The following is an 18,386-nucleotide window of genomic DNA, read 5'->3' on the forward strand; positions in this document are numbered from 1 at the left end:
TTAAAATATACATACACAATCAAGAGACCTTAAATATGTTGACTGGCGTTCTCTTATAATTTTACCAGTCGTAGACGAATAATGTAATTGTTTGATTCATAGTTCAATTTTGGGTGTGTACAATATAGCTTCATTTGGGGTTCATATTTCCCATTAAATTAATGTTCCATAACCATAAATTCTTGATAAATATGTAAAAAAAAGAACAGAAATACAAAACAACATGTGTAAATATCGACCGCTTACATTCAGTTAAAATGTCATCCGATATATTTCAAAAGGATTTTAAAGACATCATGATATGATTCTGTTAAAATACAAGAAGGCGTGAACGACTGAACATAATGCTAGACATATGTTTTATATGCCCTCAAATCGATTTATAGCCAACGAATTTAGTTAAAATTTGATATCGGTTAAAGTTCATTGAAACAACCTACAGGTGTCATTAAATTATTGTGTAGAGGTAATTTCCAAACCCGGTGCGACAACCAAACTATGGTTTATAGGTTTGAAGGGTCATCCCCCTGGATTTTCCACAATACTCTTCAAATCTTAACTGATTAGGCATGTAAAATAAGTATTTTATTACAGTTAAACAGGTAATTTAATCATCAACACCACAGGTGTGGATATATTACCTGTAAAATACAGGTGTTCAATAGTATTTTAAATTCTATTGTTTGATGTAGGACGTCGTTGGGTGAAATACCTTTAAACAAATTGACATCCGGAATATTTGATCAGATATAAACATATTTTTGAGGACAAGGTAAGATAAGGTACGTAAATTAAACACAAAATGGTCAACGCTTTAATAATATATTATTATACTCCTGAATTTCATTTTATAAAAATTCTATAGCTAGATGATAATTATATACGAGCCACACACGTTATTCGATTACAAAATAACTGCACTAGAAAGCCGGGAATCACATACCTTTTTTTTTTTTTATCTCGAAGTATCATGCTTCTAAGCACACTTAAACAGTTTACATTAAAATGTCAGTAGGTAAAGTCCTCGCTAAATAATTGATTAAGATGACACGTATCATCGAGGGAATAGATAAAAATAGATCACCAAAGATGCCAATTTCTTTTTTACCTTTGAAGTATAATATTCATAATAGGGTTTCTTGTAGACAATGCATGTGCAACTTGATGCTGCCGAACTACCGATATTGTCTGCAGAATTATCCTACATTTTATAAAAATAGAATACAAACACATGTATATTAAGTATTGAAATGAATACACAATTACATAGATTTGGATGAAGATAAAAAATGAACTCATTCATTATGTTTTTTATATCAAAACTGTTATAAAACTATTTGAAACAGAGTATACAGTGTTTTAAGCTATCACTACCTATATCATTACTGAGAATAGTTTAATGTGCCGTCGAATGGCGCAATTAACTGCTGAGATTAACAGCCGACTTCAGGGAAGACATATTGGAAGAAAGGAGACGGCAACTCGGTAACAACAAGGTATATAATCAATGTTTGTGTGTCAAAAGCCGTGTGCTCTATTTGGACCTAGAACACGTGAGGTAGTTCGGATACAGGACAACCTGGTATTAACAGGTGTATGTACGCTGACCACAGATAGGAAACCATCGATTTCGGGCGGTATTGAGCTATTATAATAGAACTATTCTCTATTTAAGACGATGGATAGGAATGTCACGCGATTCAGGTTCTCAAACCCTGCACAGGTGTACAGCGCCTACTGAAGTTCTACACCCCGAACAGACCTCGAGTACAGGTGTGTTACCTAAATAATTTGTATAAACACACACCTAGTATTGGCTTTCATTCTCAAATAAATACTGAACGACTTCGCCGAGTAGCTGTCGTGCTAAAGAACCGGGCGGTATGAAAGGAAGCACATCTGTATTGCATACCCGCGTAACGTAGATAGGTGACTCGGTCAAGTTGCTTTGTGTGAACAAAAACACACCAGTGAAAACTGACCCGTTTATTTTGTTATTTATAAGATAAGATCAGAAAATAAAAGATAAATTTGTGATAAGATGTTATGTGACGTAAAAAAATTAACATTTAAAACCAGTTTTTGATTTTTATCTCCCTCAAGTGTTAACTCCAAGGATCGGTTTCAATTTTATAAATGCATTCGTTTTCTATATATGAAAAAACTCGGAGCTACAACAAAAGTATCCTGTTCGTATAGCGTCCTATGATCTTTCTTTATAGTAACGAATTCTGTTCCGTAAAACTGAGATAGTTAAAATAGATAGCATGATAAAATATTACAAGAAAAAAAGAAAAACCACAAAAATTGCAAACGCATGTTCCATTAAATAAACACTACAATAGCAATGTTAAAGCTACAAACATAAAACCACAATGCGTACTATAAACAATAAATCAGACATTTTTGAGATCATTATCAACCAGGGAAAATACATTAATAGTTGTGTAAGGAATGACAACAGAGAACATGGGAAATAAAACAATAAAAATTTTGACAAAAGACAGAAAGAATGAGAATGACAACGAATGTGGAAGAAAAGAATAGGAAGGGATGAATATAGCAATTTGATATCTACAACAAAAAATACTGAGAGTAAGAAATATGCCAAGATCACCATATTATCGATTAGACTCTGATTATATAAATGCTTTTTACGTGTGGAATGGATAATAAATCGTACGCTGGGTTATTGAGTAGACATGTTTATCACTAACATGTATATGTATGTTCGATAAAATCACAATATTTATTTTTGTTGGAGTGGGTTGATGGTGGTAAAATATCACCTCCTATCAAAATATTTGTACAAAACATGAAAGCATGTTTAACAGGCGATGAACTGATTAAAACATGGTAATATTTACATTACAACTTAAGTGAATTTCGGTAAAATTATAAACATGGAAGTTAGACAAACATGAACATGCGAACGACATGCTTGATAACATGTAAAGGCTGAATATCAAATTTGACAGACGGGTCGAGGAAAAAATAAACGAACTGGTGAAAGACATACATGCACGTGTACGGTACTTAACTAGACTCTGATAATGGTAATTGCATATTTGAACTCACACATTCCGAACTGTTTCTGCAATTACATGTTCTTTAACGAAATGGCCTGACAGTGGGCAGACCCCCGTATTCGTATGAGCGTGGGGTACACACTGTTACCATACTCTTATCTTTGCAATCAACTCACCGATCTTTCGTCTGCAAATGTCGAAAATCTGTCGTCTGTATCACGTTCTTCTGGTGTACAAAATGATTCTGAGAATAAAAATTGAATAAAAATATTTTCAGAACTAAATTCCTGATGCTTAATGCAAAAAGTGAAAACTCTTTTGAAACAGTGATTTTATGCCTCCAAGCAAAACATCTCCATGAACGAAAATCGGTCTTCTCGTGCTAATATTCCTTCGTTAATGATTTTCCTTTCATGTAAAGGTAGAATTCGTTTTAATATCCTGTACTGTATAAACGAAGAAGATCCATACTCCGTTATTTTGTCGTGCTCGCAACAGGGATTTTTAAGCGCTCCATTGAAATATATTGATTGAAATATTAATAGTATCCCAAGGAAATAAAATCACTAAAAAGAAGGCTCCTCTGATGATGATATGCCTCAGGATGCTAACAAATTAGCACATCTGCTTAATAACGAACGAACTGCAGTATCAGAGAAAAAAACACGAGAACGAAAATTGAAATGTATGAATAATGACAGCAAAAACACGGTAACCAGTATTCAGTGAATTTTCAGATTCCAAAGTGAGTTTCACACACATTGAGCGTCAAATATCCAGTAGTATTTGATATGTAAATATCCAGTAAAACTGACAGTGATCTTTGGCCGAATTCGACAGTCTGAAGACGGATGATGATTCGTTTTTTTTATCTTCACTCAGACCGTATGAGTTGTCTGTCCAGGAGCATTGACTAAATTTTTTCACGTGTGTGAATCGTTTCTCTGCTCCTCCCCTTAGTGGTGGTCACGTGACTAATTCATCATACCAGGTATCTGAATACGTATTCATTATACCTGTCTGTGTACAGCCTTTACTCCTACACCGGCACAACCTTAGTTTGAAATAAGCTCGGGTCACAGCAACAGAGATACGCTTGTACACAGCGACACTGAATTATTATAACAAATATTTTCTCTTAAAAGTGCTTTAAATGTCACCTTCCACCTAATAAGGAATTCATTATCGACGTCAAATATGTATGTTTATAAGTATCTGCACGTGAAGTGTGGTCCCATTTAAATATTCCAGAGAGTGTGCATGTCGTCTCTCCCCAATGTATTGTCGGTATATACGCGTGCGCTGACACAACAAACTAACAAAACTCTCCTGGTTGTGGCCTTGTGTAGGCTCATGTATTAAAGCTACATGGAGCACAGGCAGTCACCGTCATGTAGTAGTTGTATACTAAACGACTCCGGCTTACATTCAATTAAAATACACCCGTGATTTTCTTTTGTATCCATCTCGGGTTTTGACGTGAGGCGCTTTCGTTCGTTGGATGCGGTATTCATATAAAAATTAACTTGCGTGTATTAAATTGATTTTAAACATCACGCTATCTTTTAACATTGCTACGAAATATACACGTACTCAGTAGTTCTGCTCGAGTCATTCATGAAATTTCTTTATGATGATATTGTTTATTTTTTATGTGGAAAGATATCTATTACCGTGTACAGACTGAAGAGGGAAAGAACATTATGATAGCGGATGGGAGAACTCAGTACATTACATAATACATAATTAATGTAAATGTATACATTTCGCTATGCTCGCGACCCAGATTACCTTAATTGCTAGGTTAACTTTTGATCAATATCTTGTATGTGAGAATGTTTTAAAGGGATACGGTCTCTTTTTTTACATCCAAGTAAAATATGATAATTTGTTAAATTAGACTAGATGCAGATAGCGATGTTAAAACTCCCATCCATTTTACACATATTTTGAGTTACATTATCTTCATAATTCTTGCAATTCACTTCCATGTATTTTTATAAAAAGAGCTGGATGATTCACACACAAAAGAGATACTTCTGATGTCGTCTAGACGATACAACTTAATCCCGGCTTGATATTGCCTTTTTTATTTGATCCGATTTCGATCGTCATCTAATTTCCGATTGTCTTTCCCGCCTGAACGCTCGTGTGTTAAACAAACACATGCACGTGCTCCTTGTTCTTTCGACTGTTCTGTCGGTGTTTAAGTTTTATCCAATCAGTTTTTGTTTGCTTTCAACGTCTGCGCCGTTTCCGCTTTGAAATGAATTAGGAAGACAATTTTCGTTCTTCAGAGAAAATTCTTAAACGACTATTGCCATCATTAAATTCTCATAGGTGTTTATGATGGACAATGGAATCGAGATAGAATGCTTTGTTACATTGTACTCTGAAAACAAAAGCCCTTTATTTAGATATTGCTCAGTCATAGAATACATATTGTCTCAGTAATCAATTGTAACTGTTTAGCTGTTAAATGACAGACCAAGCAGTAGATAGAATATGAAAATTTGTTCCCCTAGTTATCAAAATCCTTGTAAAGATTATGCTTCCGAGATAATACCTCAGATAGAAAAGTTACTTGGTATTTGAAGAGAATATCCGTTTGAAACTCTATGACATGTCATTTGCGTCGTAAATGAAGCATGTAGTTGGCGTAGTATTCCCCTTTCATGATTTCTAAATAATAGTCCTGATTTTACAAAATAGTCATAGAAGTATCTACTAAATAAATTCTTGACGCTGTTCTGCTTGTTATTCAGCCCAAAATTATTCCGAAATTAACGTTCTAACATGTTTTACATATATATGTTTTTATTTTATACACTCGTTATCGGGATTTTACTATAAGTAGACATTTGTGACAAATCTACGATTTTGCTCTACGTTATTTTTCCTTTGTGTATGTAGAGGCATTTGTGTTGTCTACATCAATCAATTAACTTAGCTTGGTGATATAAAGTCAGTATTGGTAGATTTTATATTCTGAGTGATATCCTACTATATAGACTTGGATGTTCTGATTACCGAGAAATCTTGACTAAAATGAAACAAGCAACATGTTATGTAACTTTTTCTTTGGATAGGGCTCTTTCTTGTAAAAATGCCTTTGAAATCAGAGTCCAGCAGATTTCGGCAGTACTTTTCTCTACGCTCTATAACTATCTTCGGAATGCGTACAGAAATTACGTTTTATAACTTGTCATAGAGAAATATATACTGATTTGGAACATACTTAATTATTTATGTGATCGATAGTCATTAAGAATAGTTCTTTCAATGCATTATTATAAACAGAACATAGCATTTGACAAAAGCCAAAGGATTTTACATGATACTAAATAATGCACGAAAGCTACCTCAATATCTTGTACCATGGCCTGCATGGCAAAACCACCAACTATTCGTGTATACATATACATGTCTAAATAATCAATTTAACTTGCAAGTCATATACATGAGACTGTCGAAGTGGTTTTAGATCGATTTATGTGATGGATGGGTTGATAGACAAGAGCTCAAGGTCGAGCCGTTTTTAAGACATTCAAAAACATTTCCTGATTGGCGGAACACATTACCTTGAGCACGTCGTATGCACATTCATCAGACAAATCCTATAGTTTTCACAATGATTATATTTCCTCTAAACATGCAATCTTCCTGTGAAAATAATTTTTGAGATTAGTTGATGTGTTGAAGCATAATAAAATGTTGGGAGTTGTGTTGATTCTTCCAGATAGAATGTAGGAATACTTAAAACTGTTTTAGCTTTCTTGATCCTGAAGCTCGTAAAGTTAACCTTTTTTAATAAATATTTCAATTAATTTCAATATAGAGCTCTGTTGCAAAAGAAAAACAAAACAAAAAAACACACACATTTTGTCTAAATTTAAAATCCTGTATCAAGTTTAAAGAACTACGGTATGGTGTATTTAACCTGGATACATTTGGCACAATGACACTGATTCCACATCCTTCCTACAGCGACCGCAATTTTAAACTTACTGTCTACAGCGGCCAAAACTGTGCAGTGCATGCATCGAGCATCCCTGCAAGCTGCTTAAACGGGAGAAATTTCAGAGAAAAATATATTTTAAAAAATGAGATGGGTTGATATTTAAACATACGTATTAAATAGTATTTTGTTTCGGGTAACAGACATATAACAGCCAAATACATTACAGGAAAATATTAAATTGGCTTCTAGCTCAGTTCATACAATCATGCTTAAATACCGACACAATTACGAAACCATGGCTCAAAATCTGTTAAACGAAGGCAAAACTAAACACAAATATAAATTTGCATAACGACTCCTTAAAAGTACAGGGGAAGACCAGGTGTTCCGGTATAGTAACCATCGTCTTCTGCTTCATTGAAGACACCCGTCTTTCAAACGAGACTTACGAGGGCTGATTGATAAGTTGTGAGCCTCGTTTTGAAGGAGGTACATCCGACTTCATATCGCTTAGGATATGAGAACGCTGCCGTTATCTTCAATAACATGCATCTTTCAAAACCTTGCGTTGTTGAGTTAGTTTCTCCGTCAGCAATCGACGTCTGTCAACTGGGACATACCGTAGGTATGGGATGCCGGGATGTTGCTATCTAGAAATGGAAAATTGACAATTTGAAAATTGAAATAATTACATTTATCATACTGCTGAGATGTAAGATGTCTCTACTGGTTACGTTGTAAGTAAAGATCCAGGTAAGCGGCTGATGTTGAAGAGTCTGGAATGTAGTTGGCTTCAAGTTCTGCAGGAAAGATCCGATCGACAGGGTCTATAAAGTTTTTGTCATCTAAAGTTGAAGTCAGCCAACAGAAGGATGCAGCCTGTTCCCATGGGTATGCTAATATTCTGTTGGACGATCTGTTCACCAAACTCAACAAAGTTATTGTCGATCAGAAAGTCCGAAAACGAGTTCAATTAAGATGAAAACAACACTAATTTGTCATATTGAACCGATTTAATAAACAAATCCAGATAAATTCATGAATTAATTCTTTGATTTGATCCTGATGTGTCACAATTATTGACGCTGTGAAAGGCTCATTCTATATATAACAGATGGATTATTCATGAGCTAAGTCTTTCCAGCCTAATTTCTACCACCATATGACAGGAGAAAAAATTAGTTATAGACCTTTAACCCCACGTGTGTTTGGTTATATCCAATTAGCATGTCAGTATATTATCATCATCTATCATCTCACACGCCGCGAGATTTCCCCGCGAGATGTTACAGATTGTCATAATCATTAAATCAAACTCATCATCTACGTTAGTTAAACGCTTGTCAGCTACAATAGAGCAAACAGTCAGACGAATTCCTGTTTTTTGTCTTTTTGCTCCCGATGTTTCCCGCCACACGTCTTAATTACGATAACAAAAACACGTAACACGCCGCATTGTTGCCAAGTTGTGTTACGGAACACTCCCTTAGAGCATTTATCTGTCATAGAAGACGGACAGATCGCAGAAATTTGAACTTTAAATAATGTTAACCACAATTTATTTTCTTGGCAGACAATGACGTAGGTGGCGCCCCGATACAAGGGAAACTAGAGTGGAGATTATCATGTTTGATGTTTCAAAATCTGGCAAACATGTGAAAATATTTTCTCTTTGAGTGAAGAAAGAACGATGGGCCAAGCCTTGATAAATGAACAAACAAAAACACGTTCGCACTTCGTTAATCCCATTATCGTAGAGTACGGAGTAGACTGGCCACCAGTTTTTTTTTAAGAATTGCCAAGCTAAATTCTAATACTAGATTATCTGCCCCTAGTTTAAAATCAGACATATCCTAGGGACCAAAATCATGAAGCTCAATTTTATTTATAATTTTAATATTCTAGAGACAGGGGGCCAGTCTAAGTACGGAGTCTCGGTTGTGCTTTGTGACTTCTTATACCGTTTAGAATATTTTCCTTTGCGGATGGGCGGCTTAAACATCCGATTCCGCACTTATTATATATCTTGGTAGATAATTAAATGTGTTCTACATTTAACGAGTAATATTTCATTTTGTTATTGAAAAGTGAAACATAATAGCATTAAAGTAATTTTTATAGCTATTTAAAAATTTTTGCGGTCTTATACCTAGTCCCGCCTTATATCAAAGATGAGGTGGTATTAATATGTATAATTGTCTAAATAACTTGAGTATTGGATGCGGTCGAGTTGGCAAACTACAGTACAATATAACAACCTCTCTTACCCGCATTTTTTTTTTGGGGGGGGGGGGGGGGGGATAATCTTTACCTCGTTTTATTATTTCACTGATCAAATTTTCGCGACCAGGTCAATGGCTCGCGCAATAACGAAATAGAATCATCACGAAAATAACCGGCTATATGGGTATATACAATAATATTTATCAAACTTATATATATATCTGTATAATTTAATCTTGTTTGTAACAAGCATTTTCATTGGCTAAGAAATTTATGCTATCAGTCCGTAACGTAAAATATGATGTCACCGTTTATAACGTCGCTTTTGATTGGGTGATGATGCAGCGTATTGATTTTTAAGAGAAAAGAGTCAATCAACAAAGAAAATATTTGCATGGTAAAGATTAATTATAAGGATTAACTTGAATATATCTTTATGTTATGGAGTCATGACACACACACAAAAACCGGAGTGTACTCTTATCATAAACCGCTTCACGGTTTATATAGAGTACACCTGTTTTGTTTTGTTGTTGTTTTTTTTTTTTGTGTTTTTTTTTATTGTGTTGTTGTTTTTTGTTTTTGTTTTTGTTTTTGTTTTTTGTATTTTTTGTATTTTTTTTTGTGTTATACCTCCATTATATATAAAATATATTCAAATTAATCTTTAAATGATACCTACACATGGTGCTGCTCTATTTTGACATAAACTAGTCAACTTGCGGTTAATTCCTTTCTTCTTCTTTGTTTTCTATATGTGCAGCATGCATAAATATTATGATATATTTTCTAACTGTAGTGCTGTACTTGTGTTCTACAAATACATTTTGGCAGACAAATTAAAAAATTTAAAGATATTTTTGTTAACTTTTCTTTTTCTGCTTTATCAAATAAATAAATGATATACAAATATTAATGCGCACATCCTTGGATATATATATGCACTGGATTCTGGATGTTTGAAAGCCCCAACTCAAGCTTCATATCATTTATTGCAATGATAAGCCTGGCTTGAGTTTTGAAACTGAATTAGTATAAAACAAACACAACTTGTAGTTTTAATATATAGTAGTACACAAACCACAGCTCTATCCTTGGTCATAACACATCCCAGCATGTGATATATGCGGAACTATAAATTAGATATCTCTCTCTTGCCAGCAACACTGATTATCAATGTACCGAAAAGTAATTTCTATATACTGTGCTGCCAGTAAAAACTGATTCAGATAAAATTGTTATTTTATTACGAATAGAAAGAAAAACTGAAAAAGGAATGTAGCATTGACAGTCATTAGGATAGATACAAAAGTATTTGCATAATTCTGTCGGCGTAGAAAGTCGCATGCTTCAAGCGTTGTTATTTTTAAAGGGTCCATATTTTTGCTATTTTCTTGGATAGAATAAAACCGCGAAAATGTGAGTTACTTCAAAATAAAACTAATAGAAAAAATCATCATAAATTTCATGCTTACCGCGAAAACAAAGTCCGCAAAACCTTAAATGGTCGAATCGTGAAATTTTGAACCAGATAATCAACGTTAACAGCTACTCCGTTTCATGTTTATATTAAAAACTTACGAAATATGGAAGACAGGGTTTTGTCCTGTATCCACCGTTCTTTAACTTCACTACATTTTTAATGTTTCTAACATTTGTCTGCACGTGTTTGTTTTTCGCGAGAGCGATTACTACAAACGATGCAATCATCAGCTTAGTCTTCTTATAGTTTGTATTTTATCAGAAGGCCATTGAATCTCGATTTATAATACTTAAATTTAACGAATGGGAGGATGAAAGCATGAGGTTTCACTTTTCACATGCAATAGAAAATCAGTGCCACATTTTGATACATACGTTAAACGAGTATTTGAATTGCTACATTTGGTATGTATGTAAAACCAAATGTTTACGAGATACTTGTTTTTTAAACAAGAGAAACATGCTTTCCTAGAGCCAAATCTACAACATGCAATCTTCAATTTGTGTTTATACTTCATTTAACAACAATTGCGAAAACAAGTTCGCTTATAAAAATCGCCCGGATGGAAGCGCGCGAGGGTTCTTACTGTTGGAGGAAACCAGGATATCCACATGATCGGGCAGGTGACTCCCACTGCGTTTCATGTCAGGCCGGGGAATCGAACCCTTGACGCCTTTGCGAAAGCCAAGGTATTACCACTTGGCCAACCGATCTTCCAACTGAACATTAGAACGCTTTTGAAATGTCACTTCATAATACCAAATCAGGACATTCTTCTAATGTTTCGGAATGTATACCTTTATAACATGTATACAGTGTATTATATAGCATTCCAACAAAAAAAACAGCTTTCGAACTTATATTGCTGGGCTACATGCATACCAAACTCGACAATGCTATTAATACTGTTGTATGCTTGAGTTTATCGTTGCACTATTTTACACGTTGTATGTCTGAAATGACACAAACTTTACACGTTTTAAGCCTGAAATGACACATACTTTACACGTTGTATACCGGAAATGACACATGCTTTACACGCTGTATACCGGAAATGACACATACTTTACATGTTGTATACCGGAAATGACACATGCTTTACACGCTGTATACCGGAAATGACACATACTTTACACGTTATATACCTGAAACGCCACATACTTTACATGTTGTATGTCTGAAACGCCACATACTTTACACTTTATACAATGTAAAACTGAAATGACACATACTTTACACGTTATATACCTGAAACGCCACATACTTTACATGTTGTATGTCTGAAACGCCACATACTTTACACTTTATACAATGTAAAACTGAAATGACACATACTTTACACGTTGTATACCGGAAATGACACATACTTTACACGTTGTAAACCTGAAATGACACATACTTTACACGTTGTATGTCTGAAATGACACATACTTTATACGTTGTATACCTGAAATGACACATACTTTACACGTTCTATGTCTGAAATGACACATACTTTACGCGTTGTATACCTGACATGACACGTACTTTACACGTTGTATGTCTCAAATGACACATACTTTACACGTTGTATGTCTGAAATGACACATACTTTACACAATGTATACATGAAATGACACATACTTTACACGTTGAATTCCTGAAACGACACACACTTTACACGTTGTATACCTGAAATGACACATACTTTACACGTTGTATACCTGGAAAGACACATACTTTACACGTTGTATGTCTGAAATGACACATACTTTAAACGTTGTATACCTGAAATGACCCATACTCTACACGTTGTATACCTGAAATGACACATACTTTACACGTTGTATACCTGAAATGACACATACTTTACACGTTGTATACCTGAAATGACCTATACTATACACAATGTATACCTGAAATGATACATACTTTACACGTTGTATGTCTGAAATGACCTATACTTTACACAATGTATACCTGAAATGACACATACTTTACACGTTGTATACCTGAAATGACACGTACTTTGCACGTTTTTTGCCTGAAATGACACATACTTTACACGTTTTATACCTGAAATGACACATACTTTACACGTTTTAAGCCTGAAATAACACAAACTTTACACGTTATATACCGGAAATGACACATACTTTACACGTTGTATGTCTGAAATGACACATACTTTACACGTTGTATGTCTGAAATGACACATACTTTATACGTTGTATACCTGAAATGACACATACTTTACACGTTGTATGTCTGAAATGACACATACTTTACATGTTGTATACCTGAAATGACAAATACTTTACGCGAAATGACAAATACTTTACGCTGAAATGACACATCCTTTACACGTTGTATGTCTGAAATGACCTATATTTTACACAATGTATACCTGAAATGACACGTACTTCACATGTTGTATACCTGAAATGACACATACTTTACGCGTTTTAAGCCTGAAATAACACAAACTTTACACGTTGTTTGCCTGAAATGACACATACTTTACACGTTTTAAGCCTGAAATAACACACACTGTACACGTTGTATACCTGAAATGACACATACTTTACGTGTTGTATACCTGAAATGACACATACTTTACATGTTGTATACCTGAAATGACACATACTTTACACGATTTTTGCCTGAAATGACACATACTTTACACGTTGTATGTCTGAAATGACACATACTTTACATGTTGTATACCTGAAATGACACATACTTTACACGTTGTATACCTGAAATGACACATACTTTACACGTTTTAAGGCTACAATGACACATACTTTACATGTTGTATACCTGAAATGACACATACTTTACACGATTTTTGCCTGAAATGACACATACTTTACACGTTGTATGTCTGAAATGACACATACTTTACATGTTGTATACCTGAAATGACACACACTTTACATGTTGTATACCTGAAATGACACACACTTTACATGTTGTATACCTGAAATGACACATACTTTACACTTTAAACAATGTAAACTGAAATGACACATACTTTACACGTTGTGTTTCTGAAATGACACATACTTTACACGTTGAATTCCTGAAACGACACATACTTTACACGTTGTATACCTGAAATGACACATACTTTACACGTTGTATACCTGAAATGACACATACTGTACACGTTTTAAGCCTGAAATAACACATACTTTACACGTTTTTTGCCTGAAATGACACATACTTTACACGTTGTATACATGAAATGACACATATTTTGCACGTTGTATTCCTGAAATGACACATACTTTACACGTTGTATACCTGAAATGACACATACTGCACACGTTTTAAGCCTGAAATAACACATACTTTACACGTTTTTTGCCTGAAATGACACATACTTTACACGTTGTATACCTGAAATGACACATATTTTACACGTTGTATACCTGAAATGACACATACTGTACACGTTTTAGGCCTGAAATGACACATACTTTACGCTTTTTAAACCTGAAATAACACAAACTTTACACGTTGTATACCGGAAATGACACATACTTTACACGTTGTATACCTGAAATGACACATACTTTACACGTTGTATACCGGAAATGACACATACTTTACACGTTTTTGCCTGAAATAACACAAACTTTACACGTTGTATACCGGAAATGACACATACTTTACACGTTTTTGCCTGAAATGACACATACTTTACACGTTGTATACCTGAAAAAACACACACTGTACACGTTGTATACCGGAAATGACAAATACTTTACGTGTTGTATACCTGAAATGACTCATACTTTACAGATTGTATGTCTGAAATGACACAAACTTTACACGTTGTATACCTGAAATGACACATACTTTACACGTTTTTTTGCTTGAAATGACACATACTTTACACGTTGTATACCTGAAATGACACATACTTTACACGTTGTATACCTGAAATGACCCATACTTTACACGTTTTTTTGCTTGAAATGACACATACTTTACACGTTGTATGTCTGAAATGACACATACTTTACAGATTGTATGTCTGAAATGACACAAACTTTACACGTTGTATACCTGAAATGACACATACTTTACACGTTTTTTGCCTGAAATGACACATACTTTACACGTTGTATACCTGAAATGACACATACTTTACACGTTGTATACCTGAAATGGCCTATACTATACACAATGTATACCTGAAATGACACATACTTTACACGTTGTATACCTGAAATGACACATACTTTACACGTTGTATACCTGAAATGACACATACTTTACACGTTGTATACCTGAAATGACACATACTTTACACGTTGTATACCTGAAATGACACATACTTTACACGTTTTAAGGCGACAATGACACATACTTTACATGTTGTATACCTGAAATGACACATACTTTACATGTTGTATACCTGAAATGACACATACTTTACACTTTAAACAATGTAAAACTGAAATGACACATACTTTACACGTTTTGTACCTGAAACGACACATACTTTACGCGTTGTATACCTGAAATGACACATACTTTACACGTTGAATTCCTGAAACGACACATACTTTACATTTATACAATGTAAAACTGAAATGACACATACTTTACCCGTTGTATACCAGAAATAACACATACTCTATACATTGTATACCTGAAATGACACATACTTTACACTTTATACAATGTAAAACTGAAATTACACATACTTTACACGTTGTATACCTGAAATAACACATACTTTACACATTGTATACCTGAAATGACACATACTTTACACGTTTTAAGCCTGAAATGACACATACTTTACACGTTGAATTCCTGAAACGACACATACTTTACACGGTGTATACCTGAAATGACACATACTTTACACGTTGGATTCCTGAAACGACACATACTTTACACTTTATACAATGTAAAACTGAAATGACACATACTTTACGCGTTGTATACCTGAAATGACACATACTCTACACATTGTATACCTGAAATGACACATACTTTACACGTTGGATTCCTGAAACGACACATACTTTACACTTTATACAATATAAAACTGAAATGACACATACTTTACAAAACCTAAAATGACACATTACACGTTTTAAGGCTACAATGACACATACTTTACATGTTGTATACCTGAAATGACACATACTTTACACGTTGTATGTCTTAAATGACACATACTTTACATGTTGTATACCTGAAATGACACATACTTTACACGTTGTATGTCTTAAATGACACATACTTTACATGTTTTATGCCTAAAATGACCCATACTTTACACGTTTTTTTGCTTGAAATGACACATACTTTACATGTTGTATACCTGAAATGACCCATACTTTACAGATTGTATGTCTTAAATGACACATACTTTACACGTTGTATACCTGAAATGACACATACTTTACACGTTGTATACCTGAAATGACACATACTTTACATGTTGTATACCTGAAATGACACATACTTTACACGTTGTATACCTGAAATGACACATACTTTACATGTTGTATACCTGAAATGACCCATACTTTACAGATTGTATGTCTGAAATGACACAAACTTTACACGTTGTATACCTGAAATGACACATACTTTACACGTTTATACCTGAAATGACACATACTTTACACGTTGTATACCTGAAATGGCACATACTTTACACGTTGTATACCTGAAATGACACATACTTTACATGTTGTATGCCGGAAATGACACATACTTTACACGTAATATGTCTGAAATAACACATACTTTGCATGTTGTATACCTGAAATGACACATACTTTACACGTTGTATACCTGAAATGACACATACTTTACACGTTGTATGTCTGAAATGACACATACTTTACATGTTGTATACCTGAAATGACACATACTTTACATGTTGTATACCTGAAATGACACATACTTTACACGTTGTATGTCTTAAATGACACATACTTTACATGTTTTATGCCTAAAATGACCCATACTTTACACGTTTTTTTGCTTGAAATGACACATACTTTACATGTTGTATACCTGAAATGACCCATACTTTACAGATTGTATGTCTGAAATGACACAAACTTTACACGTTGTATACCTGAAATGACACATACTTTACACGTTGTATGTCTGAAATGACACATACTTTACACGTTTTAAGGCTACAATGACACAAACTTTACATGTTGTATACCTGAAATGACACATACTTTACACGTTTTTTGCCTGAAATGACACATACTTTACACGTTTTTTGCCTGAAATGACACATACTTTACACGTTGTATACCTGAAATGACACATATTTTACACGTTGTATACCTGAAATGACACATATTTTACACGTTGTATGTCTGAAATGACACAAACTTTACACGTAGTATGTCTGAAATAACACATACTTTGCATAATGTATACCTGAAATGACACATACTTTACACGTTGTATACCTGAAATGACACATACTTTACACGTTGTATGTCTGAAAATGACACATACTTTAGATGTTGTATATCTGAAATGACACATACTTTACACGTTTTATTCCTGAAATGACACATACTTTACATGTTGTATACCTGAAATGACACATACTTTAGATGTTGTATACCTGAAATGACACATACTTTACACGTTGTATGTCTGAAATGACACATACTTTACATGTTTTATGCCTAAAATGACACATACTTTGCACGTTGTATACCTGAAGATTTTTCTCCATCAAAATTATACAAAGAGCTCAGCTTCCGAAATCCCGCTGGTTATATGTCAGATCCATCAGCTATGGTTTCGGATGTGAGGATATTTTCTTTCTGACACTCAATATTTATTTCAATTTTTTTAAGGACTATTTTTATCTACAAATATGAAAGACATTTGCTAGGTCAATCATCCTTTTTCCTGCTTATAGCAAGAATCAGTCGATTAATATCAATACGATTTGCTGCAGTTTTTACAAAAGACAACAATTTTTTAGTTTGCATCTCATGTCAGATATAGTGATGATGCTTTAGAACTCCCCTGGGTTTCCATTAGCACGCCATCAGTACGTCTCTGAAATCATATCGTTCCCACATGGGACCACACGCGCGCGCTCACGCGGGAATACGCATGCAACACTTTAATGAGTCGAACATCAGTCGGTGAGAATTACGGCGATTGGTTTAGGTCTACAGATATATTTTGATATATTAATTATAAGATCTGTAATTCTCTGAAAATTGTTTTTAAAATTTGCGTTTGACTGCAGTTTAAGTGGAACCCATACAACGCTAGTTAATGCCCATTACAGAAGATAGAAAGCGTCCCGTCGTTGCTTTGCAACCGTTTACTTTTATTGGATTATGCATTTAATAAATTCTTCCTACATTCGTTTGTAAAATTCCAAGTAAGATTTTGTGCTGTAATATATTAATAATGTGATAATAGTCAATATACTGTACATTTACACCTTTACTCTTATTTTTAGCGGTGATCAAATTTTGGCTAGCATGTTGTTATTGGTACGGTGTAGTCGTATTTTATCAGTAATCGCATCTTAGTGGTAATATAATTTTAGTGGTGATATTATTTTAGCAGAATATTATTACTTTATTAGCGGGAATCTTATTTTATTGCTAAGATCATTTTAGCGGGAATCTTATTTTAGTGCTTATACCATTTAAGCGGGGAATCTTATTTCAACGGT

Source organism: Pecten maximus, chromosome 4 (assembly GCF_902652985.1).
Source record: "Pecten maximus chromosome 4, xPecMax1.1, whole genome shotgun sequence".
Classification (NCBI taxonomy): Eukaryota; Metazoa; Mollusca; class Bivalvia; order Pectinida; family Pectinidae; genus Pecten; species Pecten maximus.